The following is a 27,042-nucleotide window of genomic DNA, read 5'->3' as shown; positions in this document are numbered from 1 at the left end:
AGGGAGAAGACTAAAAGAGTGCACCCACGAACCCCAACTAGCATTAAGAAGACACGCTCAGAACCTCTTGATCTGACAACACACGAGAAGGTTCAGTCATACTTTCAACTGGGAAACTGTGAGCATCTTAGACCAAGCCGAGTCCAAAAATATTAGAGAATCTGTAGAGGCCTGGCACTCAGACAAATCAGCCATCAACAGGCACACAGAGATAAATGACGTCTACATATTATTCCAAAAAGGCAATCAAAAAGCCAGAAAGGAAACAAAACGAGCGAAACATCTCCTCCTCGCCAGCATTCAACAACCAGATCAGCAGAGTATAACACGAGTAATACCACCAATCAAGCAATAAACAATACCCCAATCAAGGGTTTACCAATTCCGACAATTAAGCAGTAAACAACAGCCTAATGAATGAACTACCAAGAAGAAAAGAAAACACTGACTGTGCAAACCATTGATTATAAACAGAGAGCACACCCATTCCCTTCTGGCACTGATTGTGTTACCTAGTTGGGTAGTGAAACATCTGCAAGAAAACCACCAAGCTCAGAGATCACCAAGGACCCACAGCCCTCCCCTCCTCCTCCTCCTCTTCCTCTTCCTCCTCCTTTCTGCAATTCCTGCTCCCCTTCTAGCACTGATGATGTTACCTATTTGGGTAATGAAACATCTGCAAGTAAACCACCAAGCTCAGAGAGCACTAAGGACCCCAAAGTCTTTTTCCTCCTCCTCCTCCTCCTCCTCCTCCTCCTCCTCCTCCTCCTCCTCCTCCTCCTCCTCCTCCTCCTCCTCCTCCTCCTCCTCCTCCTCCCCTCCTCTCCTTCTCCTCCTCCTCCTCCTCCTCCTCCTCCTCCTTCCTCCTCCTCCTCTTCTTCTTCTCCTTCCTCCTCCTCCTCCTCCTCCTCCTCCTCCTCCTCTTCCTCCTCCTCCTCCTCCTCCTCCTCCTCCTCCTCCTCCTCCTCCTCCTCCTCCTCTCTGCAAACCCCACTCCCTTCAATCATTGATGGTGTTTGTTTTTTTGTTTGTTTTTAATTTACATTTATATCCCGCCCTTCTCCGAAGACTCAGGGTGGCTTACAGTGTGTAAGGCAATAGTCTCATTCTATTTGTATATTTACAAAGTCAACTTATTGCCCCCCCCCCAACAATCTGGGTCCTCATTTTACCTACCTTATAAAGGATGGAAGGCTGAGTCAACCTTGGGCCTGGTGGGACTAGAACCTGCAGTAATTGCAGGCAGCTGTGTTTTAATAACAGGCTTCTTACAGCCTGAGCCACACCGCGGCCCAGGCGGCCTACTTGGGTAGTGAGACATCTACAACAGAACAACTAAGCTCTGAGAGCACCAAGGAACCCATAGAAAAAGAAAAGTAGGACACACAAAAATCATCAGGATGCCCAAAAAAGATTATTCAATTTTCTTAAGCAGGAGGTTGTGTGAGATGCAAGAAAGCAGGAACCAGGATAGCAATAGTACTTATATACCGCTTCACAGTGCTTTACAGCCACCTCTAAGCGGTTTACAGAGCCAGCCTGTTTCCCCCAACAATCTGGGTCTTCATTTTACTGACCTCGGAAGGATGGAAGGCTGAGTCAACCTTGAGCCTGGTGAGATTCGAACTGCCAAATTGCAGGCAGCCGGCAGTCCAGGGGTGAAATCCAGCAGGTTCTGACAGGTTATGGAGAACCGTTAGTTTGGAGAACCGGCAAATACAACCTCTGGCTGGCCCCAGAGTGGGGTGGGAGTGGAGATTTTGCAGTATCCTTCCCCCTGGAGTGGGGAGGGAATGGGGATTTTGCAGTATCCTTCCCCTGCCACGCCCACCAAGCCATGTCCACAGAACCGGTAGTAAAAAAAATTGGATTTCACCACTGTGGCAGTCAGCAGAAGTAGCCTACATTTTAACCACAGCACAGAAGGATAACAGTGGTCTTCTTCTTCTTCTTCTTCTTCTTCTTCTTCTTCTTCTTCTTCTTCTTCTTCTTCTTCTTCTTCTTCTTCTTCTTCTCCTCCTCCTCCTCCTCCTCCTCCTCCTCCTCCTCCTCCTCCTCCTCCTCCTCCTCCTCCTCTCCCTCCTCCTCCCCCTCCTCCTCTCCTTCTTCTCCTCCTCTTCTCCTCTCCTCCTTCTCCTCTCCTCCTCCTCTTCTTCTTCTTCTTCTTCTTGTTCTTCTTCTCCTCCTCCTCTTCCTCCTCCTCCTCCTCCTCCTCCTCCTCCTCCTCCTCCTCCTCCTTTTCCTCCTTCTCCTCCTCCTCCTCCTTCTCCTTCTTCTTCTCCTTCTTCTTCTTCTGCTTCTGCTTCTTCTGCTTCTCCTCCTCCTCTTTCTCCTCTCCTTCTCCTTCTCCTTCCACCTCCTCCTCCTCCCTCTTCCTCCTCCTCCTCCTCTCCTTCTCCTTCTTCTCCTTCTCCTCTTTTTCCTCCTTTGTTCTTCTCCTCCTCCTCCGCCGTCTCTCTTTTCTTCTTCTTCTTCTTCTTCTTCTTCTTCTTCTTCTTCTTCTTCTTCTTCTTCTTCTTCTTCTTCTTCTTCTTCTTCTTCTTCTTCTCCTTCTCCTCCTCCTCCTCCTCCTCCTCCTCCTCCTCCTCCTCCTCCTCTTCCTCCTCCTCCTCCTCCTTCCTCCTCCTCCTCCTCCTCCTCCTCCTCCATTGATGGAGCACCCACAACTTCCGAAGGCAAGCTGTTCCACTGGCTAATTGTTCTGACTGTTAGGAAATTTCTCCTTAGTTCTAGCTGGTTAGGGGCAGCCGTGATAATGGGAGAAGCCATTCAATTAGGCAGCAAGACTATGGGGGTTGCATTCCAAATACAGTTGAGAAAAGGCATATATATATATATATATAATATCCTTCTAGCAGAGAGGTCAGCTTTTCTCCCGCAGCTTCACATTGTCTCTTTCAGCGACAGATTCTGAAGAATGTCACTGGGAAAATTTCCTCCACCGGCAAAGTCTCCTGCATATTTTGCTTAGATGTGAAGCTCTTTCATCTTCAAGCGGGCGAAGAGAGGGGGGGAGGGGAAATGTCGTGTTTGACTCTCATCTGTGGTCTCCATAGTTATAGCTTCTTTTATGCATTTGTCTGGAACAAAAGATGGCTCAGTTATCGTGAATGAGATCCCTCACCTCCAGCTGGTTTGAGCTCCGTAAAAGTAGCCCATTCTTTTTTTCTTTTCTTTTTTTTAAATTGAAAGATTCTCCATCCTCAGTTCTCCCAAAATAAATACTTGTACCTTGAGAGAGAATGCTTTTTAGGCCGAATATTCTTAGATCTGTCTCTTCCTCCACATCTATCATTTCCTTCCATTCTTTTGGCACTCCTGCCTTCTGGTGCTTTTGGAAAATCGACTGTCCCCTTCTTTGTGGCAGCCCCTCAAATATTGGAACACTGCTATCATGTCACCCCTGGTCCTTCTTTTCTCTAGACTAGACTAGGGGTGGGATTCAGCTGCTTCGGACCGGTTTGGGCAAACCGTTATTTACGGCCAGCGGCTGGGCCTCCCCACCTGTCCTGGCGCTATCCCATCTTATACAATCACTGTGTTTTTGATGCAGCACGCATGTGTGTAAGGCACATGCACGAGCGAAGCTATCCCGTCCTATGCAATCGCCGTGTTTTTGATGCAGCATGTATGTGCACAAGGCGTGTGTGCGAGCGAAGCTATCCCGTCCCATACAATCGCTGTGTTTTTGATGCACCACGCATTTGTGCAAGGCGCACGCATGAACAAAGCTATCCTGTCCTATACAATCGCCATGTTTTTGATGCAGCACGCATGTGTGTAAGTCATGCACACGAGTGAAGCTATCCCGTCCTATACAATTGCCATGTTTTTGATGCAGCACACATGTGTGCAAGGCATGCTCACGAGCAAAGCTATCCCATCCTATACGATCACTGTGTTTTTGACACAGTGCGCATGTGCACAAAGCATGCATGCGCAAGTGAAGTGAGCAGTCACATATTCGATTCTGGGTGAACCGGTTGTTAAATTATGTGAAGCCCACTGGACATATCCAATTTTTGCAGCCTCCTTCATCCGGCTACAGATGTCATCTGTCTTCTGGGCCACTGACTACTTCATATAACAAAGTAGATTAAAATTAACTTAGCACATTTAAAAAACACATATATTAGGTCTTTGGCTTGGTTAAGAAGGTTGGTTAATATAAGCTTTTAAACTTAACATCCACATTAGCAAAACACACTTGCTGTTTTAAATATAGCTTACTTCGCCCTTCAAAATACATCAGATTAATGTTTAATACGAGCCACACAATTTGCAAAAGTAATCGCTGCATCAACACAAACACCTGCGTTTTAGACATTATCAAATGGGAGACGTTGAGCATCCTAAATCCAAAAGTGCTAGAGAATTCCTGGGAGCTTGGCCCGCAGATAAATCAGCCATCAACAGGCGCATAGAGATAAATAACAACTACACGCCATTCAAAAGAGTCTGTTGAAAAGCTAAAAGACCACAACAACTCCTGACCAGCAGTCAACACCTAGATAAGCAGAGGTTTAATATAAGATTAATACTAGACCAACAATCAAGCAATAAACAATATCCCAATCAAGGAATGCCAAGTCAGACAAACAATCAAACAATAAACAACAGCCTAATCGAGGAACCATTAGGAACACTCCCACCAACACTGATAGGGCAACCTGTTCTGACCTAGGCTTCCCCAAACCACAAAGTAGACTCCTTGTCCCAACACAAAAACCCTTTTTATTAAGTTACTGTGAATTCCTCTCATCCACATCCAGCAAAGTCTTTCAAGGGAGAATTTACAGTCACAGATCTTATCTAGCTTGGAGAGATGCCAGGCCGATATCTTCAAAACTTGGCAAGGAGTCACAGAGAGTCACGAACCAATTAAGCAAACAAATTGTCTCCTGCAAACTCCCCTCCCCTTTCGCTCCTCTTTATTCCTTCTGGGAGGGGCCATTCACCGTCCACCTGTGGCTTTACTCCTGAGTCGACCCTTGTTCTTTAGCTGTTCCCTTCTCCTGGCAGCTCTGCACATGCGCACAATGGGAACAGGCTCCAGCTGTTCTTCTGTCCCACTGATATCCAACTCTGAAGGCAGCTGATAACTGTCTGATGGCCGTGGCCCAATCTCTGCCTCCGACACAGAGCCTTCATCAGAGCCTTCCCCAGACTCCAGGACTGGCCCATGTTCCTCCCCAACCTCATCACTGTCTAAGTCTGCCTCCAGCTGTGCTGGCCACTGATGGGCCACAACACAACGTACTTGCATATAAACAGAGAGCAAACCCTACTCCCTCCTAGCACTGATGAGGTTACCTAGTTGGGTCATGAAATGTGTGCAAGAAAACTACCGAGCTCAGGGAGTACCAACCCGACCCACAAAATCTCCTCCTCCCTTCCCTTCCCCTCCCTTCCCTTCCCCTTATAATTTGCTCCCTAGAAATGCAATTTGAAGGGACTGGATAAAATAGAAGAAAATCTTTCTTCATGAAGCAGATGATTTATAGAGTCCATTCCGACAAGAAGCGATGATGGAAAAGAACTTGGAGAGACGAAAGCGGATTCATCAAATTAAAGAAAGTGGAAATAGCTATCAATAGTTCTTAGTCGTGACTCATGAAGGACTCTGTCTTCTTCATATTCTAATTGTGGAGTTCACCCCAAAAACTGGCTGGCCCCTGGAAGGAACAGAATGATGGATGAAGGTGAGCCTTCGGCGTGATTAAATCAAGCTCCTCTCTTCGGCTGTACTTCCATGCATTGAAGATGCTGCTGTAACGGCTGAGGTTAGATGACTTTAAAAGACTCCCCTCAATCAAACTCAACTACATGTGTGTGACTGTCTCGATAAAGGAGAATATTTGTAGCTCGGGGTTGAATTGTGGTGTCCTTGGTACTCTCTGAGCTTGATAGTTTTCTTGCAGACTTTTCATTACCAACTAAGTAACATTATCAGTGCTAGAAGGGAGTGGGATTCGAGAGCGGAAAAAAGAGGGGAGAGGAGGAGGAGGAGGAGGAGGAGGAGGAGGAGGAGGAGGGGGAGGACTGTGAGGTCCTTGGTACTCTCTGAGCTTAATAGTTTTCCTGCAGACTTTTCATTACCCAACTAAGTAACATCATCAGTGCTAGAAGGGAGTGAGGTTTGAGAGTGGAAAAAAGAGGGGAGAGGAGGAGGAGGACTGAGGTCCAGAATAGAATAGAATAGAATAGAATAGAATAGAATAGAATAGAATAGAATAGAATAGAATAGAATAGAATAGAATAGAATAGAATAGAATAGAATAGAATAGAATAGAATAGAATAGAATAGAACTTTTTATTGGCCAAGTGTGATTGGACACACAAGGAATTTGTCTTGGTGCATACGCTCTCAGTGTACATAAAAGAAAAGATACCTTCATCAAGAATGATAAGATACAACGCTTAATGATAGTCATAGGGTACAAATAAGCAATCAGGAAACAATCAATATCAATATAAATCATAAGGATACAAGCAACAAAGTTACATACAGTCATAAGTGGAAGGAGATGGGTGATGGGAATGATGAGAAGATTAACAGTAGTGCAAACTTAGTAACTAGTTTGACAAGTGTTGAAAGAATTATTTGTTTAGCAGAGTGATGGCGTTTGGGAAAAAACTCTTCTTGTGTCTATTTGTCTGGTGTGCAGTGCTCTATAGCATCATTTTGAGGGTGGGAGTTGAAACAGTTTATGTCCAGGATTTAAGGGGTCTGTAAATATTTTCACAGCCCTCTTTTTGACTCGTGCAGTATACAGGTCCTCAGTGGAAGGCAGGTTGGTAGCCATTGTTTTTTCTGCAGTTCTAATGATCCTCTGAAGTCTGTGTCTGTCTTGATGGGTTGCAGAACCAAACCAGACAGTTATGGAGGTGCAGATGACAAACTCAACAATTCCTCTGTAGAACTGGATCAGCAGCTCTTTGGGCAGTTTGAGCTTTCTGAGTTGGCGCAGAAAGAACATTCTTTGTTGTGCTTTTTTGATGATGTTTTTGACGTTAGCTGTCCATTTTAGATCTTGCAATATGGTGAGCCAATTCCTTCTTATATTTCCGCAGTGTGATTTTATCCAGGAAACAAGAAAATGGGGGAAAAAAAGACCTGCTCGCATAGAATCTTTGATTTTTAGCAACCGACAAAACTTCACAATATCTCCGTTTCCCCCAACAAGATACACACAACAGGATTTAAATTCCTCTCTACGGTCTCATTAGTGGCCCTTTTATTCTTTCCCACCACATACCTCCAATCCACTATATTAGTCTCTGATTGACTGACATACACACATTTAGATGAATGGCACAATGATTGCATTTGACTTTTGTCGAATGTGTATGCGTGTGTGTTTCTCCCCGCTGCCTACGAACCGCATTTGCTGGCTCTCCGTTGTCAACAACCTTTTTAAAAAGCATTTTGCAGAGCGAAAGAAAGGTGTGTTGATTGCAGCAACAAATCCTTTTGTCGTTTCGATAGAAGAAGCAAAAAGTGGATTTGGAAAAGATATGAACAGTAAGGAATTAACTTACTGGCTGGTGGATACGGAATCTGTTGCCTGCAAAATATCGACCCAGCATTTCTGATAAGTTTGCAGCCAAAGATGAATGTGGTATTTTCACAAAGGACTGGTAATTAATTAGTATTTATTTTATTTATTTAATTTATTTATTTATTTATTCGTATTTGTATACTGCTCTATCTCCCGAAGGACTCAGGGCGGTTCACAGGCAAGTAAAAACATATATGTACAAATTAAGATAACCATTAAAAAACTTATTCTAAAAGCCAAATTATTAAAAAATAGTATAAATATTAAAACCAATTAAAACCACTATAGATTTAAAATCTAGTCCAGTCCTGCGCAGATGAATAAATGTGTTTTAAGCTCACGACGGAAGGTTCGGAGGTCCGGAAGTTGACGGAGTCCTGGGGGGAGTTCGTTCCAGAGGGTGGGAGCCCCACAGAAGGCCCTTCCTGGGCGTCGCCAGGCGACACTGCCTAGCTGACGGCACCCTGAGAGTCCCTCTCTGTGAGGCGCACGGGTCGGTGAGAGGTATTCGGTAGCAGTAGGCGGTCCCGTAAGTAACCCGGCCCTATGCCATGGGCGCTTTAAAGGTGGTTACCAAAACCTTGAAGCGCACCGGAAGGCCACAGGTAGCCAGTGCAGTCTGCGCAGGATAGGTGTCACACGGGAGCCACGAGGGCTCCCTCTATCACCAGCAGCCGCATTCTGAACTAACTGCAGCCTCGGATGCCCTTCAAGGGAGCCCCATGTAGAGAGCATTGCAGTAATCCAGGCGAGGCGTCACGAGGCGTGGTGACCGTGCATAGGGCATCCCGGTCTAGAAAGGCGCAACTGGCGCACCAGGCGAACCTGGTAAAAGCTCTCCTGGAGCGGCCGTCAAATGATCTTCAAAGACAGCCGTTCATCCAGGAGGCGCCCAAGTTGCGCACCCTCTCCGCCGGGGCCAATGACTCGCCCCAACAGTCAGCCGTGGACTCAGCTGACTGTGCGGGATGCCGGCATCCACAGCCACTCTGTCTTGGAGGATTGAGCTTGAGCCTGTTTCTCCCCATCCAGACCCGTCGGCTTCCAAACACCGGGACAGCACTTGATAGCTTCGTTGGGGTGGCCGGTGTGAAAAGTACAGCTGGGTGTCATCAGCGTACAGCTGGTACCTCACACCGAAGCCACTGATGATCTCACCCAGCGGCTTCATATAGATGTTGAACAGAAGGGGCGAGAGGATCGACCCCTGCGGCACCCCACAAGTGAGGCGCCTCGGAGCCTACCTCTGCCCCCCTGTCAACACCGTCTGCGACCGATCGGAGAGATAGGAGGAGAACCACCGATAAACGGTGCCTCCTTATTTGTTTACTATGAATTTATTTATTTATCTGTATCCCACCTTTATTATTTTTACAAATAAGTCACCTTTCTCCTCCTATTTTCCCTGTGATAACAAATTGGGCCGAGAGAGGTCCACAGTCAACCAGCTGGCTTTCATGCCTAAGGCAGGACTAGAACTCATAGTCTCCTGGTAATTGGCTCAGTCAGCCAGCCAGCTTTCATGCCTAAGGCGGGACTAGAATTCAACGTCTCCTGGTAATTGGCTCAAAGTCAGCCAGCCTCCTTTCATGCCTAGAGCGGGACTAGAATTCATCGTCTCCTGGTGATTGGCTCAAAGTGAGTCTCCTGATGATTGGCCCAGAATCATCCAGCTGACTTTCATGCCTTAGGAGGGACTAGAATTCACAGTCTCCTGGTAATTGGCTCAAAGTCAGCCAGCCGGCTTTCATGCCTAGGGCGGGACTAGAATTCAACGTCTCCTGGTAATTGGCTCAAAGTCAGCCAGCCTCCTTTCACGCCTAGGGCGGGACTAGAATTCATCGTCTCCTGGTGATTGGCTCAAAGTCAGTCTCCTGATGATTGGCCCAGAATCACCCAGCTGACTTTCATGCCTTAGGAGGGCCTTAGTCCCGCCTCAGGCATGAAAGCCAGCTGGTTGACTGTGGACCTCTCTCGGCCCAATTTGTTATTCACAGTCTCCTGGTAGTTGGCTCAAAGTCAGCCAGCCGGCTTTCATGCCTAGGGCGGGACTAGAATTCACCTTCTTCTGGTGATTGGTCCAAAGTCAGCCAACCTCCTTTTATGCCTAGGGCAGGACTAGAATTCACCCTCTTCTGGTGATTGGCTCAAAGTCAGCCTCCTGGTGATTGGCCCAGAATCACCCAGCTGACTCACTGTCTCCTGGTTACTAGCCTGGTGCTTTAATTAAAAACTAAAAAGTAATGAGGGACCCATAATAAACTGTCTTACTTTTTGAAGAAACGAACCTGCATATCATTAGTAATGCTGAACTTTTTATTTCAAGGCCCATTTTCAAGAGGATGAGGGAGGGGAAGAAATCACTTAACAATAGTCTTGCTTAACAACAGAAAATTTGGATTCAATTGTGATCGTTAAGTCGAACCATACCCCAGTTCTTGCAACCGTTCTTCATATGCTTTAGTCTCTGGGCTGTTAATCATCCTAGTGCTTTTTTCTGCACTTTTTCCAAAGTCCCTGATAAGCCTAAGGGTCCTCTTGGTGGGGTGAGAGGTGGTTGATGTGCTAATTGCGTTAACCCCCTGACTTCAGTCTTTTTCCAGGATTCGTTTCTTTCCTGAGGGGGGAAAGCCTGTCAGTTTCGGAAAGCAATTTTCTTTTTGCTTCTTAACTGCCACATATTTTAGCTGGGGAAGTTGGGAGGGGGTTGTTGTTGGAGCGGTAGAAAGTTAGTCGTAACAACATTCGGTATTCAAGGACTTTTGCCTGCGTCTGATGGAAACTGCCTGAAGATTGTATCCAATTTGTGAAGAGTTGATTGGACAATGGGATGAACTTGTGGGCGTGGGGCTGTGAACTGTCAACTGGGTGTGGAAAACCTGGAAGCTTTCAGTTTCGGGTTTCCCCAGCTGTACCAACATGACATCTCTAATAAATTGGAACTTTGAGGAACCTCAAGCCTCAGAGCTTTATTTTTTGGGGGTGTTCTTTGGAATCCTGACACTCAACATCTTTTTTGTAATGTGGTGACCAAAACTGGATGCAAATATTCCAGGTGTGGTCTTACTAACGTTTTTATAAAGTGTTACTAATACTTCACGTGATTCCTCTTTACTCAAAGCAAGCCAAAAGTTTGGACATCCATGGTCTAAGCCAGGGATGTCTAATCTTGGCGCTTTTAAGACTCGTGGACTTCAACTCCCAGAATTCCCCAGCCAGCAATTCCCCAGTTAGAATAGTGGTGCGAAAAGATGGCTTGAAGAAGCAGTTTGAGCTCCTGAAGGAAATGTGAAACGCTGACATTTATCAACACTTAGACAAATAAATAATATTCTCTATATTTGATTGAAGTCCGTACAATGAAATGCCATAAATTGCCACAAGTCTGCCAATTTTCCTGTGGCTGCAACACACACACAACCCCTTATGAACGTCGCTATAAATAAAAACCTGACAGTCGGAAAAGCCATTCCTATTAAAATAATTAGCATTTCCTTAGGGAAAAGGACAGATCTGCTGAGACATATGTGCAGAAACCTGTGCAGTCGCACTTTCAGCATGAGTAGGAAATGTAAGGCGCATTGACAACAAACATTAATGAACAAAACCATTAATTTTCTGGGCACTCTTCTTTTAAAAAATAATAATTCAGATAAACTCCAAAGAAGGGTGACGTTGACTGACGCCTATCAGAACAATGAAATAGAAACAGGAACTTGCAGCCAACAAGAATGTCAGAAGTCATCATCAAATGGAAATATTTCCAGAAATGATGACTGGAAGCTTCTGTTCTGACTAATCAGCGGTGGGTTTCACATTATGCTGCTACCAGTTTGCCGCGCGCACCCGGTTCACGTATGCGCCTGCCTTCCACATATATGCCCGGCCTTCCATGCATCACTTGCTCACATGTGTGCCTTCCTCACATGTGCCTGGTGTCAAAAACATGCCTAAATAGGATGACATAGAGCTGGGGTAGTTGGGCTGGGCCACCCATGATTTCTGCTACCGGTTCGGGCAAACCAGCTGTGACTAATGCTGTCTTTGTACTCTAATTCAAGTAGTTGTAGGCGAAGGAGTGGCAGAGCCTGGGGGGTGGAGTCAAAAGAGGAATCAGCCTAGAATCCCTATGTAGCCACTAATGAACTAAGTCCAACCTCCCTTGAATTCTGTTGACTCTTATCTAACTTCAAGATATACAGGAGGTACCCTGACTCAACAGTAGGAACTGTGAGTGGGATCTTATTTATTTATTTTATTTTATTTTATTCAATTTTTATACCGCCCTTCTCCCGAAGGACTCAGGGCGGTGTACAGCCAAGTAAAAATCACTAAATACACATTAAAAGAAATTAAAACAAACATATTACACAGTGGCCAAAAATTTAAAACAATTTAAAACATTAAAATATAAATAACCCCAATAAAATTTTAAGCCAGTCCCGCTTGAATAAATAGGTGCGTTTTCAGCTCACGGCGAAAGGTCCGAAGATCAGGCACTTGACGTAAACCAGGGGGAAGCTCGTTCCAGAGCGTAGGAGCTCCAACAGAGAAGGCCCTGCCCCTGGGGGCCGCCAGCCGGCATCTTGGAGTCCTAGTGGACAATCACTCAAATATCAGCCAGCGATATGCTGCAGCTACCAAAAAAGCCAACACAGTTCTAGGCTGCATTAATAGAGCAATAGAATCAAGATGATTTGAAGTTCTAGTATTTATTTATTTATTTATTTTATTTTATTAGATTTTTATACCGCTTTAAACAGCCTTAGTAAGATCACACCTGGAATACTGCATCTAGTTTTGGCCGCCACAATATAAAAAAGATGAGGAGATTCTAGAAAGTGTGCAGAGAAGAGCAACAAAGATGATTAGGAGGCTGGAGGCTAAAACTTATGAAGGACGGTTGCAGGAACTGGGTATGTCTAGTTTAATGAAAAGAAGGACCAGGGGAGACATGATAGCAGTGTTCTAATATCTCAGGGGTTGCCACAAAGAAGAGGGAGTCAAGCTATTCTCCAAAGCACCTGAGGGTAGAAAAAGAAGCAATGGGTGGAAACTGATCAAGGAAAGAAGCAACTTAGAACTAAGGAGAAATTTCCTGACAGTTAGAACAATTAATCAGTGGAATAACTTGCCTCCAGAAGTTGTGGATGCTCCAACACTGGAAGTTTTTAAGAAGAGCTTGGATAACCATTTGTCTGAAGTGGTGTAGGGTTTCCTGTCTAAGCAGGGGGTTGGACTAGAAGATCTCCAAGGTCCCTTCCAACTCTGTTATTCTGTTACAGTGCCAACCTATTAGTTCAGAATATTCTTGCCACAGGCATGATTGGAACTTCATGTATAGTCCTGATCGTTTAGGCTTAACAGGTAACAGAATAACAGAATTGGAAGACACCTTTGAGATCTTCTAATCCAACCCTTTGCTGATGCAGCAGACGCTATACTATTTCTGACAGATGGCAGTCCAGTCTCTTCTTGAAAGCCTCCAATGATGAAGCACCCAAAATTTCTGAAGGCAACTTCTGTTCCATTGGTTGATGGTTCTCACTGTCAGAAAAATTTTCCTTGGTCAGTTTCCATCCATTATTCCTTTTTTGGCCTTCAGGAGCTTTGGAGAATAGCTTGACTCCCTCTTCTTTGTGGCAGCCCCTCAAATATTGGAAGACTGCTATCCTGTCACCCTCTAGTCCTTCTCTTCACTTGACTAGCCATGCCCAGTTCCTGCAACCGTTCTTCATATGTTTTAACCTCCAGCCCCATAATCAATGTTGTTGCTCTTCTCTGCACTCTTTCTAGAGTCTCAACATCTTTTTTTTTTTTTGTAGCGTGGTGACAACTATGGCAAGAAAGGTTCTGAAAGAGGACAAAACTCACTTAACGTCTCGCTTAGCAATGGAAATTTTGGGCGCAATCGTGGACGTAAGTTGAAGACTATCTGTATCTTCCGTATCATCTCCAGTCTCAGTGATTGAATGCCAGCTGGTTTCTTTGTCCTCCCAAAGAACAAGGCGATGGATTCTGACTCTCTCATAGTTCATTTTAAACAGGATACCTTTGACCGAGCAGTTCAATCAGTTGCAATATTCGATCAGAAAGGAAAATTAAATACGTCTAACGGCTTTGCCCTCCTGAATCCTGAACCTCTCTCCTGTGGGAAAGTCAGACTTTGGTGCAACCGTCACCCTGTCAGTTTTAAAATGTGAGGCCAGGAGTTCATCTCTCTCCCCTTTATTAACCGTCAAGTTTAGCTGATGAACAATTTAGTCTCCCAGCATAACCTTGAAGGTAGATTAGGAGAAGACAAATGTGTTTCACAAAGAGAGGAAAAAAATACAATGAACCCAAAGATAAGATATTCATGGGATTTGAAATACCATGAAGATACCAGGTGTGGGGCTCAGGCGGGGCTGAAATTGGAGGTTGGTTCTGTTGAGTTGTGATTGATGGGTCTCCCGAAGGTGCTTTTCAAAAGACAACTGGACTTCTTTTGTTTGTTTTTTTCTTTTCTTTTCTTGAAAGTGTTTTGCTTCTCACCCAAGAAGCTTCTTCAGTTTTGTCTGAATCAGGGGTGAAATGCTACCGGTTCGCTCTGGTTCAAGCAAACCGGTAGTGATAAAAACTAACGGTTCAGGTGAACTGGTAGTAAAAAAATGCAAGTTTAAAAAGCTACTGGTTTGGTCAAACCAGTAGTTAAAAAAAGCTACCTCTGAACTCGTATTTCCGACGATAGCTGTGTCGCGCGGTTAAGCTTTGCTAGAAAGCACTGCTTTCCAGTGAAGCTAAACCGTGCGGCACAGCTAATCCTCCCCCCTCGCTGTTCTACTTACCTTCCCAAGCCTCCTTTTGGTGCGCACTGTGCATGCGCATGCAATGTGAATTTGGGGTGCACTGCACATGTGCATGGTCTGAATGGTGGGGAATGGAAGGATTTATATGTAAACCACCCTGAGTCCTTCGGGAGAAGGGCGGTATATAAATCAAAATAATAAATAAAATAAATAAATAAATATACCTTAGCAGTCAGCCTCCCACTCTTCTAGTCTTCTGGAAAGCCATTAAGAAGCTGCTTTTTATTTTTTAGCTCAGGTGCTACGATTATACAGGCAGAAGGTATGGAAAGAGAAGAGCTGAGTCTGCTATACATCTTCCCAAGGGGGAGAATGAGGCGCAGGGTTTTTGTATCATTGCCTCACTGTTTTTATTGTTTTGTTATTGTTTTAGTCATTGGTTTGATCCTTAGTGTGAGCTAAATAGAGTTTCTAGAGATGGGTGGCGAAAGAAAGAAAGAAAGAAGGGAGGGAGGAGGGAGGGAGGGAAGGAAGGAAGGAAGAAAGGAAGGAAAGAAAGAAAGAAAGAAAGAAAGAAAGAAAGAAAGAAAGAAAGTGAAAGAAAGGGAAGGAGGGAGGAATGGAGGAAAGAAAGAGAAAGAAAGAAAGAAGGGAGGAAGGAGGGAGGGAAGGAAGGAAGGAAGAAAAGAAAAGAAAAGAAAAGAATAAATGAAAGAAAGAAAGGAAGGCATCGTGAATGCAAGAGGGAGGAATGGACGAATGGATGAAAGAAAGAAAGAAAGAAAGAAAGAAAGGGAGGGAGGGAGGGAGAGAAAGAAAGAACAAAGAAAGAAAGAAGGGAGGGAGGAAGGAAGGAAGGAAGGAAGGAAGAAAGAAAAGAAAAGAAAGGTATCGTGAATGCAAGAGGGAGGAATGGACGAATGGATGAAAGAAAAGAAAAGAAAAGAAAAGAAAAGAAAAGAAAAGAAGGAGGAGGGAGGAGGAGGGAGAGAAAGAAAAGAACAAAGAAAAGAAAAGAAAGAGGGAAGAAGGAAGGAAGGAAGAAAGAAGAAAGAAAAGAAAAGAAAGGCATCATGAATGCAAGAGGGAGGGATGGATGAATGGATGAAAGAAAGAAGAAAGAAAGAAAGAAAGAAAGAAAGAAAGTGAGAGAAAGGGAAGGAGGGAGGAATGGAGGAAAGAAAGAGAAAGAAAGATGGAAGCAAGAAAGGAAGGAAGGAAGGGAGAGAAAGAAAGAAAGAAAGAGAGGGAGGGAGGGAAGAAGGAAGGGAGAGAGAAAGAAAAAAAGAAGAAAGAAAAAGAAAGAAAGAAAAAGAAAGAAAGAAAGAAAGAAAGAAAGAAAGAAAGAGGAAGGAAGGAAGGAAGGAAGGAAGGAAGGAAGGAAGTTAAACTGAAAAGCAGTGGATGGTTATTAAACAAAACAGGGAAGCCCACCCCTAGACTTTTAAAAACCACGGAATCGCGTCCCTTTTAAATCTGCGCATTCCTCCCCACTACAAAGAGTGAATACTCACAGCCATTGTGGCAGCTGTTTTGCTACCTTGTCACTTGTAGGTAAGTAAATATCCCAGCAGAGAATAAATAATAATTTGGGATGAGGTTTCCCCCCCCCCCTCTCCCTTAAGCCTGGTTAAGAACTCTCTCTTTTTGTCATTTTTGCAAGGGATGCTAACGGCAATGTATAAACCCATCCGAAGAGAAAGGGAAAGAAAGAGAATACACCAATCTCGGTCTCGTAGGATAGCAGAGGGACCCGGTAGTTGGCAACGCAAGGATGGACACCGTTTGTAAAACTGCACAAAGGAGGGTCCCTGGGCCCCAGTGCACCTTGGCGGCAGAGATATTGTGGCTGGCTGGCATAGATTGGGGAAGGTAGACATTTCTCTCTCTCTCTCTCTCTCTCTCTCTCTCTCTGAGTGTGCGTGTGTGTATCCGTTTGTTTTTCTTTTAAATGGGCGAAGTTTGTTTGGGTCTGCAGGTACCATGGAGACAACTCTTACGTGTTGAGCCTACCTGCTAGCTCATTCTTCCTGCACATTCCCACGCAGTTGCCTGGAAGACGGATGAAGTCTGGATTTATCTCACTTCTACCTAATTATTTGTAGGCGTGAATAACATTGGTTGTCCAGGATGGCCAGAACGGAGTCACAGCAGCTGGTGGCAGGGAAGGAAGAGGGTGACCTACAAGAGGATTCTCTCTCTCTCTCTCTGTATCTATCTATCTATCTATCTATCTATCTATCTATCTATCTATCTATCTATCTATCTATCTATCTATCTATCTATCTATCTATCTATCTATCTATCTTTCTATCTCTCATGTCTCTCTCTCATCCATCCATCCATCCATCCATCCATCCATCCATCCATCCATCTCTCTATCTCACTCTCATCTCTCATCCCACCCTCTCTCTGTGTCTCTATCATCTACCAGTTTGCCTGAACCAGTAGTTTTTATCACTACCAGTTCACCCAAACTCGTGAGAACTGGTAGCATTTCACCACTGCGTAACAGGCCACATCTGGCCCACGGGCCTTGATTTTGACACCCCTGGTCTAGAGAAAAGAAGAATTATGGAATAAAAACTACAGAAAAAAAGAAAAGAAAAGAAAAGAACTACAAACTGGATAGCTGGTCTCTGACCGAAAGCCCCTTGAAACATTTGAAATGTGGATTTACAGACAGTTGTTACATATAAGTTAGGTTGACGGAATCAGAAATGAAGAGGTGATAAGCCAAGGGAAATCATGAAAACCATAAAAAAGCGAAAGAATATTTCAGACATGTGATGTGACACCGAGAAAAATACGGGACACTTCATGTAATCCTCCAAAGATTGAAGGCCAATGAGGTCCAGGCAGAAGAAGAACATCACAGCTTCAAAATCTAAGGGACCGGCTTGGACCAAACTCAGCAGCACTGTTGTGCCTCATCCTCCCTCCTCTCCTCAGCCGGGCCCCTCCTGTTGCCTCCTGGGCCTACTATCAGATTCAGAGTCTGATAATGAAGAGGAACGGCCTGGCATGCCTCCAGCCCCCAGCCTTGGCCCCGTGCCTGGAGGGGATGTCAGGAATGAACAAACAAACCTCACTCCTACAGCGTGTGAGCAGGGAGCCAGCCACGTGCTAGAATTACCGGCAGCAGATCCAGAGGAAGGGAATTCACAGTGGACGGATCCCCGCTTCCGGAGATCTGAGAGGCGACGTTAGCAGAAGGAAGGGAGGGGCAGGCCTGGATAAGTGCTGAGTCATGGAGCCACACCCCACAGCCTATATAAAGGATCAGCTTGAGTCAAGCAACTTTGAGTCAAGCAAAGTCTCCTTTCATTTGCTGAAGTCACAACTTGGATTCCTGCCTGCCCTGAGAAATCTGAAAGGAATTTGGCAAAGCTGCAGAGGCTTCGTGGCCACATTTGATACGGACGTCCTAGACCCAGTCGTCAGAGGGGGAGGGGGACACGACAAGCACTTTGTCGTGTGGCTGTTGATAAAAATAGGATTGCCAACATGATCGCCAACGTCTGATGACGGATGTGAAGAAGAGGGAGAGAAAAGAAGGACTAGGAGTGGACATGATAGCAGCACTCCAGTATTTGAGGGGCTGCCACAAAGAAGAGAGGAGGTCAACTTATTTTCCAAAGCACCCAGAAAGCAAGAGAAGAAACAAAGGATGGAAACTAATCAAGGAGAGAAGCAATCTGGAATTAAGGAGAAACTTCCTAATAGTGAGGACAATTAACCCCTGGAACTGCTTGTCTTGAGAAGTTGTGGGTGCTTAATCACTGGGTTTTTTTTAAAAGAAGAATCGACACAAACTCTAAAAACAGGACTAACCTAAACATTGATTTATATAACAACAACAACAACAGTTGGAAGGGACCTTGGAGGTCTTCTAGTCCAACCCCCTGCTTAGGCAAGAAACTCTACACCAGACAAATGGTTATCCAAGCTCTTCTTAAAAAGTTCCAGTGTTGGAGCATTCACAACTTCTGGAGGCAAGTTGTTCCATTGATTAATTGTTCTAACTGTCAAGAAATTTCTCCTTAGTTCTAAGTTGCTTCTCTCCTTGATTAGTTTCCACCCATTGCTTCTTGTCCTGCCCTCAGGTGCTTTGGAGAATAGCTTGACTCCCTCTTCTTTGGGGCAACCCCTGAGATATTGGAAGACTGCTATCATGTCTCCCCTAGTCCTTCTTTTCATTAAACTAGACATACCCAGTTCCTCCAACCGTTCTTCATATGTTTTAGCCTCCAGTCCCCTAATCATCTTGGTTTCTCTTCTCTGCACTCTTTCTAGAGTCTCAACATCTTTTTTACATCGTGGTGACCAAAACTGAGTGCAATATTCCAAGTGTGGCCTTACCAAGGCCTTATAAAGCAATATTAACCCTTCACGTGATCTTGATTCCATCTCTTGGTTGATGCAGCCTAGAGCTGTGTTGGCTGTTTTGGCAGCTGCAGCCAAGTCACATTTCAATGTCCAGTGAACTGACCGTTTCCAGAAGGGCCTCTGCTGCATAGACAGTCGCTTTCGGCAATAATATGCTGATGGCGTTAAACCTGAAATGGAACAGACAAAGAGAACGCAGCTCTGTCAAAAGTGACAGAGCCTTTCAGGGCCAGGAATGGACAAGCGAATTTGAGCATCGCGTTTCCAATAGAGCCAGGTCTCCAGTAGCAACCTAAACAGGCTGGAATTTTTTATTTTTTATTTTAGCATTCAAAAGAGAGATTTGTGTCTGGGGATACAATAGGATTAGCTTTTCCTAGAACGCTGGACAATATTTGTGTTTTGATAAACACCTCGCTTGCATTTTTATTCCGAGAAGATTCCGTGCAGTTAATGGGTCATTCATCCACAGCTGATGATTATTTTATTTGCTTAAAAATTTGTACTGATTTTACTACAACAACACAACACAACACAACCATACATAACACAAACACATAATATGTGTTTTCTTTTTACATATCAGTTTTGTTCCACACGCTTTCTGCTTTATATTTTCCCTTTTTTTCCTCTCTTTTATTATCTTTATCGTTCCTTTGTATCTACTTTTATTCATTTACAATATTTTATACATTTGTCACCTTCTCTTCTCCATCATTTATTCATATTTACTTTTCCTATTCTCTAACCAATCATACCACTTGGTCCAAGTGGATGGTTATTTGATTATATGGTTGATGCTGTTTTATATTACGCTGTGGATTTTATAGGTCCATTTATTGGTCCATGCTAGCTAACTATTATTTACGACCATTTTTTTCATACTTATGACCATTGCAGCATCCCCAGGGTCACATGATCAGAATTCAGAGGTTTGGCAACGCTGACTCATATTTAGGATGGTTGCAGTCAACAGGTCAATGGAAAAGCCAAATTCACTTAACAACCAAGTTATGACTGAACAACCACAGTGATTCACTTAACAACCGTGCCCAGACAGGTTGTAAAATGAGGCAAACCTCCCTTAACAAATGTCTCATTTATTAAGATATGCGTTCAATTTTATCATTGGTTAGAAAAAAGATATAGACAAGCCATTGATAGTTACGTAAGAAAATGGCATAATTAGAATATTGTACTTGTGGAAAAAATTGTAATGGATCAAATTGAAATGAGGAAAGAAGCAAGATGGAGCCATGAAGAAAACACTGAGATGTCACACGGAAGGAAGGAATGATGTATTAAATGTTTGTTTATAAAATTAAAAAATATATATAAAAAACCCAAGTGTCTCATTTAGTGACAGAAATTTTAGGCTCCATTCTGATCGTAAGTTGAGGGCTACCTGTAGTTGTGCTTGTTTCCTACTAAACAAGAATTGTGTCCTTCTGTTGTGATCCAGGCCCAAGTAAGTAGTAATAAACATAGTCTGTGAAAAAACAAACTTTATTCGAACAGCTGGAAATTACTTCATTCCCAGCGTCGTTCAACTCAAAGTAAAACAAATGCCTCCCAACACAAATTCCTCAGTTATCTCACAAACCTCGGTCCAATTAGGCAAACTGCCAAAGGCCCTTTCTGGTAAATATCCAGAAGCCACAAAAACAAAGACATACACGAAGCAGACGATTTAAGTCTTATGGGAGGGGTCAATCATCTCTTGGCCGTACTCCCAAGTTGTCCTCTCTACTTGAGCTGCTCTTGCCTTCCGGCAGCTCTTCTCTGGCAACTCTTCAACTCCTCCTGTTCTTCTGCCCCACTACTATCTGGAGGCTCTGGAGACTCTGGAGTCCGCACCTTACGTCCCCGATGGCCCTGGCCTCACCTCAGCCTCATCGCTGTCCGACTCCGTTACCAGCTCCGTAGGCTGCTGACAGACCACAACGCCTTCCTTCTGAATGTCACGGAAAATGACTCCTTTGCCAGAAGAAGTCTTTTCCGGATATTTGGTGGAGAACTCTGAAAAGCCATTTATTGCCAACTCTGCTTAGTTATGTGGGAAGCCCGAAGAACGAAATATTTTGGGGGACATTAAAAGAGGCAGAATAGTATATTTCTCTAAAGGAAAAATGGAGAAACATGTTCTTAGAGGCAGAAGGCAGCCCCCAAGTCTTCCTTCATAGCCCACAGCAGATGCCAGCACTTAAGGAGATCAGGAGCTTATTGAAAGCCAATTATCTAGATGGCTCCATTCCAGTGGTGAAATCCATTTTTTTTACTACTGGTTCTGTGGGTGTGGCTTGGTGGATGTGGTGTGGCTTGGTGGGCGTGGCGGGGGGAAGGATACTGCAAAATCTCCATTCCCGCCCCACTTTGGAGCCAGCCAGAGGTGGTATTTGCCAGTTCTCCGAACTACTCAAAATTTCTGCTATTGGTTCTCTAGAACCTGTCAGAACCTCTGGATTTCAACCCTGCTCTGTTTCATAAGCAAAGCAAATACTGCACGCAGAAATCCCTTCGAGACTGGATATTTCGAAACCCCGTACAGCAATTTTGACAGTTAACAAAAGCAGAGTGATAGGATTAGAGCAAGCAACCTCTCCACCCCAAAAAATCTAACACAGGACATAGCCATCAGCCACAATCAGAATCACCCAACACCTGTTCAAAACACAAAGCCCATATTGCACAAATCCCAAACTTCAAAGTTACAGAAACGATAAAGATCCATCCATCCATTCAGCCATTTGGTCAGCTGTCCCAGAACCACATGCTGTTGGTGGTTCTGCTCAGTGGTAAAATCCAAATTTCTTTTACTACTGGTTCTGTGGGCATGGCTTGGTGGGCATGGCAGGGGAAGGATATTTCTGGAGGAAGGATACTGCAAAATCCCCATTCCCACCCCACTCTGGGGCTCGCCAGAGGTGGTATTTGCCGGTTCTCCGAACCACTCAAAATTTCCTCTACTGGTTCTACAAACTGCTCAAAATTCCCGCTACCAGTTCTCCAGAACCTGCTGGATTTCACCCCGGTTCTGCTTCATCAATAAACCAACTTTCTTTCCATTCAGCCTCCATGTTATTTCCAACGTCTTTCTCCCAGCTTGGAACTGAACTAGATACATTTCCCTTCAAACAGTTGGCAATGCTCAGGGTTTATATCAGAGAGCGAACTTTTATCTGTATAATTTTATTTATGCTATTGAAGCCTAACTGCAGACCAAATAGAAAGCTGTGTGCCTTACGTGAGTCGTAGCATATTAAAAGTACTTGTCATGTTATCCTACGTAGAAAATCAATTTTTTTTTTACACAAAGGGACTGAAGTTTTACTCCGTTTCTTTAATTAGGGGCCAAAGAAGACTTTTGCAGATTGAGGATTAGTTCACGGCACGGTTTGTAAACAAATCTCTTGACAGAAGTAGGAAACACTCCTACAGACTCTTTGAGAATCACACAAACAGCATAAAAACAGAATAGCAGAGTTGGGAATGTAAGAAGTTAGCACCCACCCCCTCTCCTAGTAGAACAAAATATCCTAGGAAATATTAAAGAGGCAGAATATTATATTTCCCTGGATAAGAAAAGGAGACACCGGTTTTTAAAGACAAAGCAGTTTCCTGCAGCTTCCTGCCTCGCTCCTTCAGCTCCAGGGTGATGGGATCACCACATGGCACCTGGGAAGATTACATCACCCAGCAAGGTTCAACCAAGCCTGGGACATAGACAGCCTACAAAGTTAACAAAGACCACTGGGAGTCTGACAGCCAATGGGATACATTTTTTGTACAGGAAGAGGAAACTGTAAGGCAGGGCCCAAGTATATAAACATATCCCTCTCTCCACTCCATGTGCCTTTTTTGCTCAGTTTCTCAAACCATGTGGTCTTGTTCACCATTAAAAACCATCAGATTCCATGTTTCCAGTGTCTTTCTCCCCACTTGGAACTGAACCCAGATGGACATTTCTTCCAACAGAAAGGACCTTGGAGGTCTTCTCATTCAACCCCCTGCTCAAGTAGGAGACCCTATACCAGTGATGGCTAACCTTTTTGCCATCGCGTGCCAGGAGGGGGGGTATGTGTGCCCATACCCATAATTCTATGTGCCCCACCCCCACCCATGCACGCACGACCTCCCCGCTCCCCCCACTCCTGGCATGTGATGGCCCGATAGGCTCGTTTTTCTCTCTCACCTTGCTCCAGAGCCTTTCTAGGAGTCTGGGGAGGGTGAAAACGGCCTTCCCCACACCACTGGAGGCCCTCCAGAGGCCAGAAATGGCCCGTTTGCAACTTCTGGTGGGACCGGAAGGCCCATTTTTTGCTGTCCTCAGCCTCCAGAGCCTCTCTAGGAGTCTGGGGAGGGTGAAAATGGGCTCCCCCCACCGGAGGCCCTCTGGAGGCCGAAAATGGCCTGTTTGCCAACTTCTTGCCAACTGGAAGTAGGCAAACGGGCCATTTCTGGCCTCCGGAGGGCCTCCGGGTGGGTGGGGAAGGCCATTTTTGTCCTCCCCGGATTCCTAGAGAGTCTCTGGAGGCTGGGGACACAAAAAAATGGGCCTTCCCCACCCCCACCCCCGAGGCTCTCCGGAGGCAGGAAACAGCCTGCTTCTGGTGGGCCCAGAAGGCCCAAAAATCAGCTGGCCGTTGCTCATATGTCCGCCAGAGCTGAACTCGCATGCCCACTGATATGGCTACACGTGTCACCTGTGGTATGTGTGCCATAGGTTCGCCATCACGGCCCTGTACCATTTTGGACAAAAGGTCCAATCCCTGTTTAAGAGGCGATGGAGCACCCACAATTTCTGGAGACAAGCCGTTCCATTGATTAAACATTCTCACTGTTAGGAAATTTGTCCTTAATTCTAGGTTGGATCGCTCTTTAGTGATCTGTTACCGTATTTTGCCTTCTTGCCCTCAGATCCTTTGGAGAATAGGTTCTCCCTCTCTTCTTTGTGACAACCCCTCAAATATTGGAAGACTGCTATCATCTCAACCCCAATCCTCTTCTTCTGAACTTTTACAGACTACAGAATGGAGTTGCAAGGGGCCTTGGAGGTCTTCTAGTCCAACCCCTTGCTCAGGCAGGAGACTCTCTACCATTTCAGACAAATGATTGTCCAACCACTTCTTAAAAACCTCCAGTGTTGGAGCGCCCACAACTTCTGCAGGCAAGTTATTCCACTGGTTAATTGTTCTCACTGTCAGGGAATTTCTCCTTAGTTCTAAGTTGCATCTCTCCTTGATTCATTTCCATCCGTTGCTTCTTGTCCTGCCCGCAGGTGCTTTGGAGAATAAATTGACTCTCCCCCACCTCTCTTCTTTGTGGCAGCCCCACAAATATTGCAAGACTGCACAGCTTGGTGAAATAAGTCAGTGGAATAGCTGGTCCCTGAAAATTAGTCTCTAGATTTCAGGCTGCTCTTGACCCCTGATTCTGAACCAGTTCTATCCCCATCATTTGTAGATGTTCATAAAAGCTCCCTCCTTCTACCATTATATTTTTAAAAATCCAGCTTTTCGGTGAGAATTGATGAGAAATGGCTTGTCGCTACCCACTAAGGATATGCCTTCCTCCCATTTTTCAAAATGGAGAGAGAAGATTTGAGATCAGTCCGTGATTAATGTATTTGTTGTTGTCTACAAGTCGGGTTTTTTTTTTTTAAAGGATAATTTTTATTAAAAGAAGATTTCATAAGTCAAGTTTTGACTGCTGATGACTGTCCCCCTTGCTGTATATAGGGACCATTTTTTTCAGAAGAGGTTTGCTTCTCTCCAGGGGAAGTAGAGAAGGAGTAGGAGAGGAAGGAAGAAAGAAAGTAGGAAGGATAAAAGAAGGGAGGGAAAGGAAAGAGAAAGAGAAGAAAGATTGCTGTAAAACAAAAAAGATGAAATGGAAGAAGGCAACCCCAAACATGTTTGAACACATCAGGATAAAAACCAAATTATCTAATAAAATAATAAAAGAGAATATATATCAGTAAAAATGGAGAAATTAGAACCTGACGGCGAAAGAAGATGTAGTTTATATAAACAAACTACCAGGGGCCTTTGGTGGCTCGATAGACTAAGCAATCTGTTATTAACACAGCTGCTTGCAATTACTGCAGGTTCAAGTCCCACCAGACCCAAGGTTGACTCAGCCTTCCATCCTTTATAAGGTATGTAAAATGAGGACCCAGATTGTTGGGGGCAATAAAAATTGACTTTGTATATAATATACAAATGGATGACGACTATTGCTTAACACAATGTAAGTCGCCCCTGAGTCTTCAGAGAAGGGCGGGATATAAATTCAAATAAAAAACAAAACAAAACATAGAAATATTAAGATATGATTAAAAATATAGAAAAAGAACATTTTGGCAGAAATTGTAACTAAGTAAAATGTATTTGGATATGATAAGTGGTGTAAGATATGATATAGCCAATACTCTGTTCATAAAATGTGTGTGTGTGTGTGTAAAAAATCAATAAAAACTGATTAAAAAACAACAACAACAAATGGCATTGTGCCTAAGGCGATAATAGAACTCTCAAACTCCTGATAGTTTAATGAAAAGAAGGACGAGGGGAGACATGATAGCAGTCTTCCAATATCTCAGGGGTTGCCACAAAGAAGAGGGAGTCAAGCTATTCTCCAAAGCACCTGAGGGTAGAACAAGAAGCAGTGGGTGGAAACTAATCAAGGAGAGAAGCAACTTAGAACTAAGGAGAAATTTCCTGACAGTTAGAACAATCAACCAGTGGAACAACTTGCCACCAGAAGCTGCGGATGCTCCAACACTGGAAATTTTTAAGAAAATGTTGGATAGCCATTTGTCTGAAGTGGTGTAGGGTTTCCTGCATCGGCAGGGGGTTGGACTAGAAGACCTCCAAGGTCCCTTCCAATTCTGTCATTATGTTATGATTTTTATTCTGACGTCCTCAACAAACATGTTAAACAGACCATCCGTTCCAGAATGTTAGGGCAAAATATCGCTACAGGTGATCCACAACTGAGCACAACATTTCTACTGTCAACCCTGGCCGAAGCCGTCTTGAAGCTTCAGTGCTGCCACACTGGAGCTGAGGCATAAGGAAGGGCAGTGGTGGGATTCAAATAGTTTAACAACCGGTTCTCCGCCCTAAGGACTGGGTGGGTGGGCGTGGCCATGGTGGGCGTGGCCATGGTGGGCGTGGCCATGGTGGGCGTGGCCAGGGTGGGCGTGGCCAGGGTGGGCGTGGCCAGGGTGTGTGACAGGCAGCACTCAGCCTCCTTCAACCCCTTGGGAGCAAAAATGGGCCACGTGAGAGGAATGTGCTGCCCCGGTGCCCCGCTCTGGAGGTCTCTGGGAGCAAAGACGGGGTGCGTGGGAACTCCTGGAAGGGGAGGGGAGGGGAGGGGCCAGCCAGAAATTTAACTACCAGTTTGCCTGAACCGGCTGAATCCCACCACTGGGTAGGTAGGAATTGAGATTGTGAGATTGTGGGCACAGCACAAAACATCGTGGGCTGTTCCTGAACTACCTGATACAAGGTAGTTTGCTTTTATTTAGCAAACTGCTAAAATGAAACAATAAAACCGCGGAAACCCTCAGAGTCGGTTTCCACCAGATCTGTGCCAATATGATATTTCCGATAAAGCTATTCTTGGAGGAATCTGCCTGCCTCGGAGTTTTGCTTGCGACGGATTTGTTCCTTGGAACCCTGACATCTGTCGCTAAATGAGACATTTGTCACGTGAATTTTGCCCCGTTTTATAAACTTTCTAGCCACCGAGTAACATGGTTGTTAAGTGAATCTGGCTTCCCTACTGACTTTGCTTGTCAGAAGTCACTACAGGAGATCTCACGACCCTGGGACACTGCAACCGTCATAAATATGAACCGGTTGCCAAGCGTCTGAACTTTGATCATCATGGGGATGCTGCAACGGTCGTAAGTGTGAAAAACGGTCATAAGTCACTTTTTTCAGTGCCGTTGTTACTTCAAATTAGAACGGCAGAAAAAACAATGGCTACCAACCTGCCTTCCATTGAGGACCTGTATACTGCACGAATCAAGAAGAGGGCCGTGAAAATATTTACAGGCCCCTCGCATCCTGGATATAAACTGTTTCAACTCCTACCCTCAAAACGACGCTACAGAGCACTGCACACCAGAACAACTAGACACAAGAACAGTTTTTTCCCAAAGGCCATCACTCTGCTAAATAAATAATTCCCTCAACACTGTCAAACTATTGACTAAGTCTGCACTACTATTAGTCTTCTCATCGTTCCCATTACCCATCTCCTTCCACTTATGATTGTATGACTATAACTTT

This window comes from Ahaetulla prasina, chromosome 8 (genome assembly GCF_028640845.1).
Source record: "Ahaetulla prasina isolate Xishuangbanna chromosome 8, ASM2864084v1, whole genome shotgun sequence".
NCBI classification, from domain to species: Eukaryota; Metazoa; Chordata; class Lepidosauria; order Squamata; family Colubridae; genus Ahaetulla; species Ahaetulla prasina.
The sequence above is the reverse complement of the archived record's forward strand: the minus strand, read 5'-3'. Positions refer to the sequence as shown.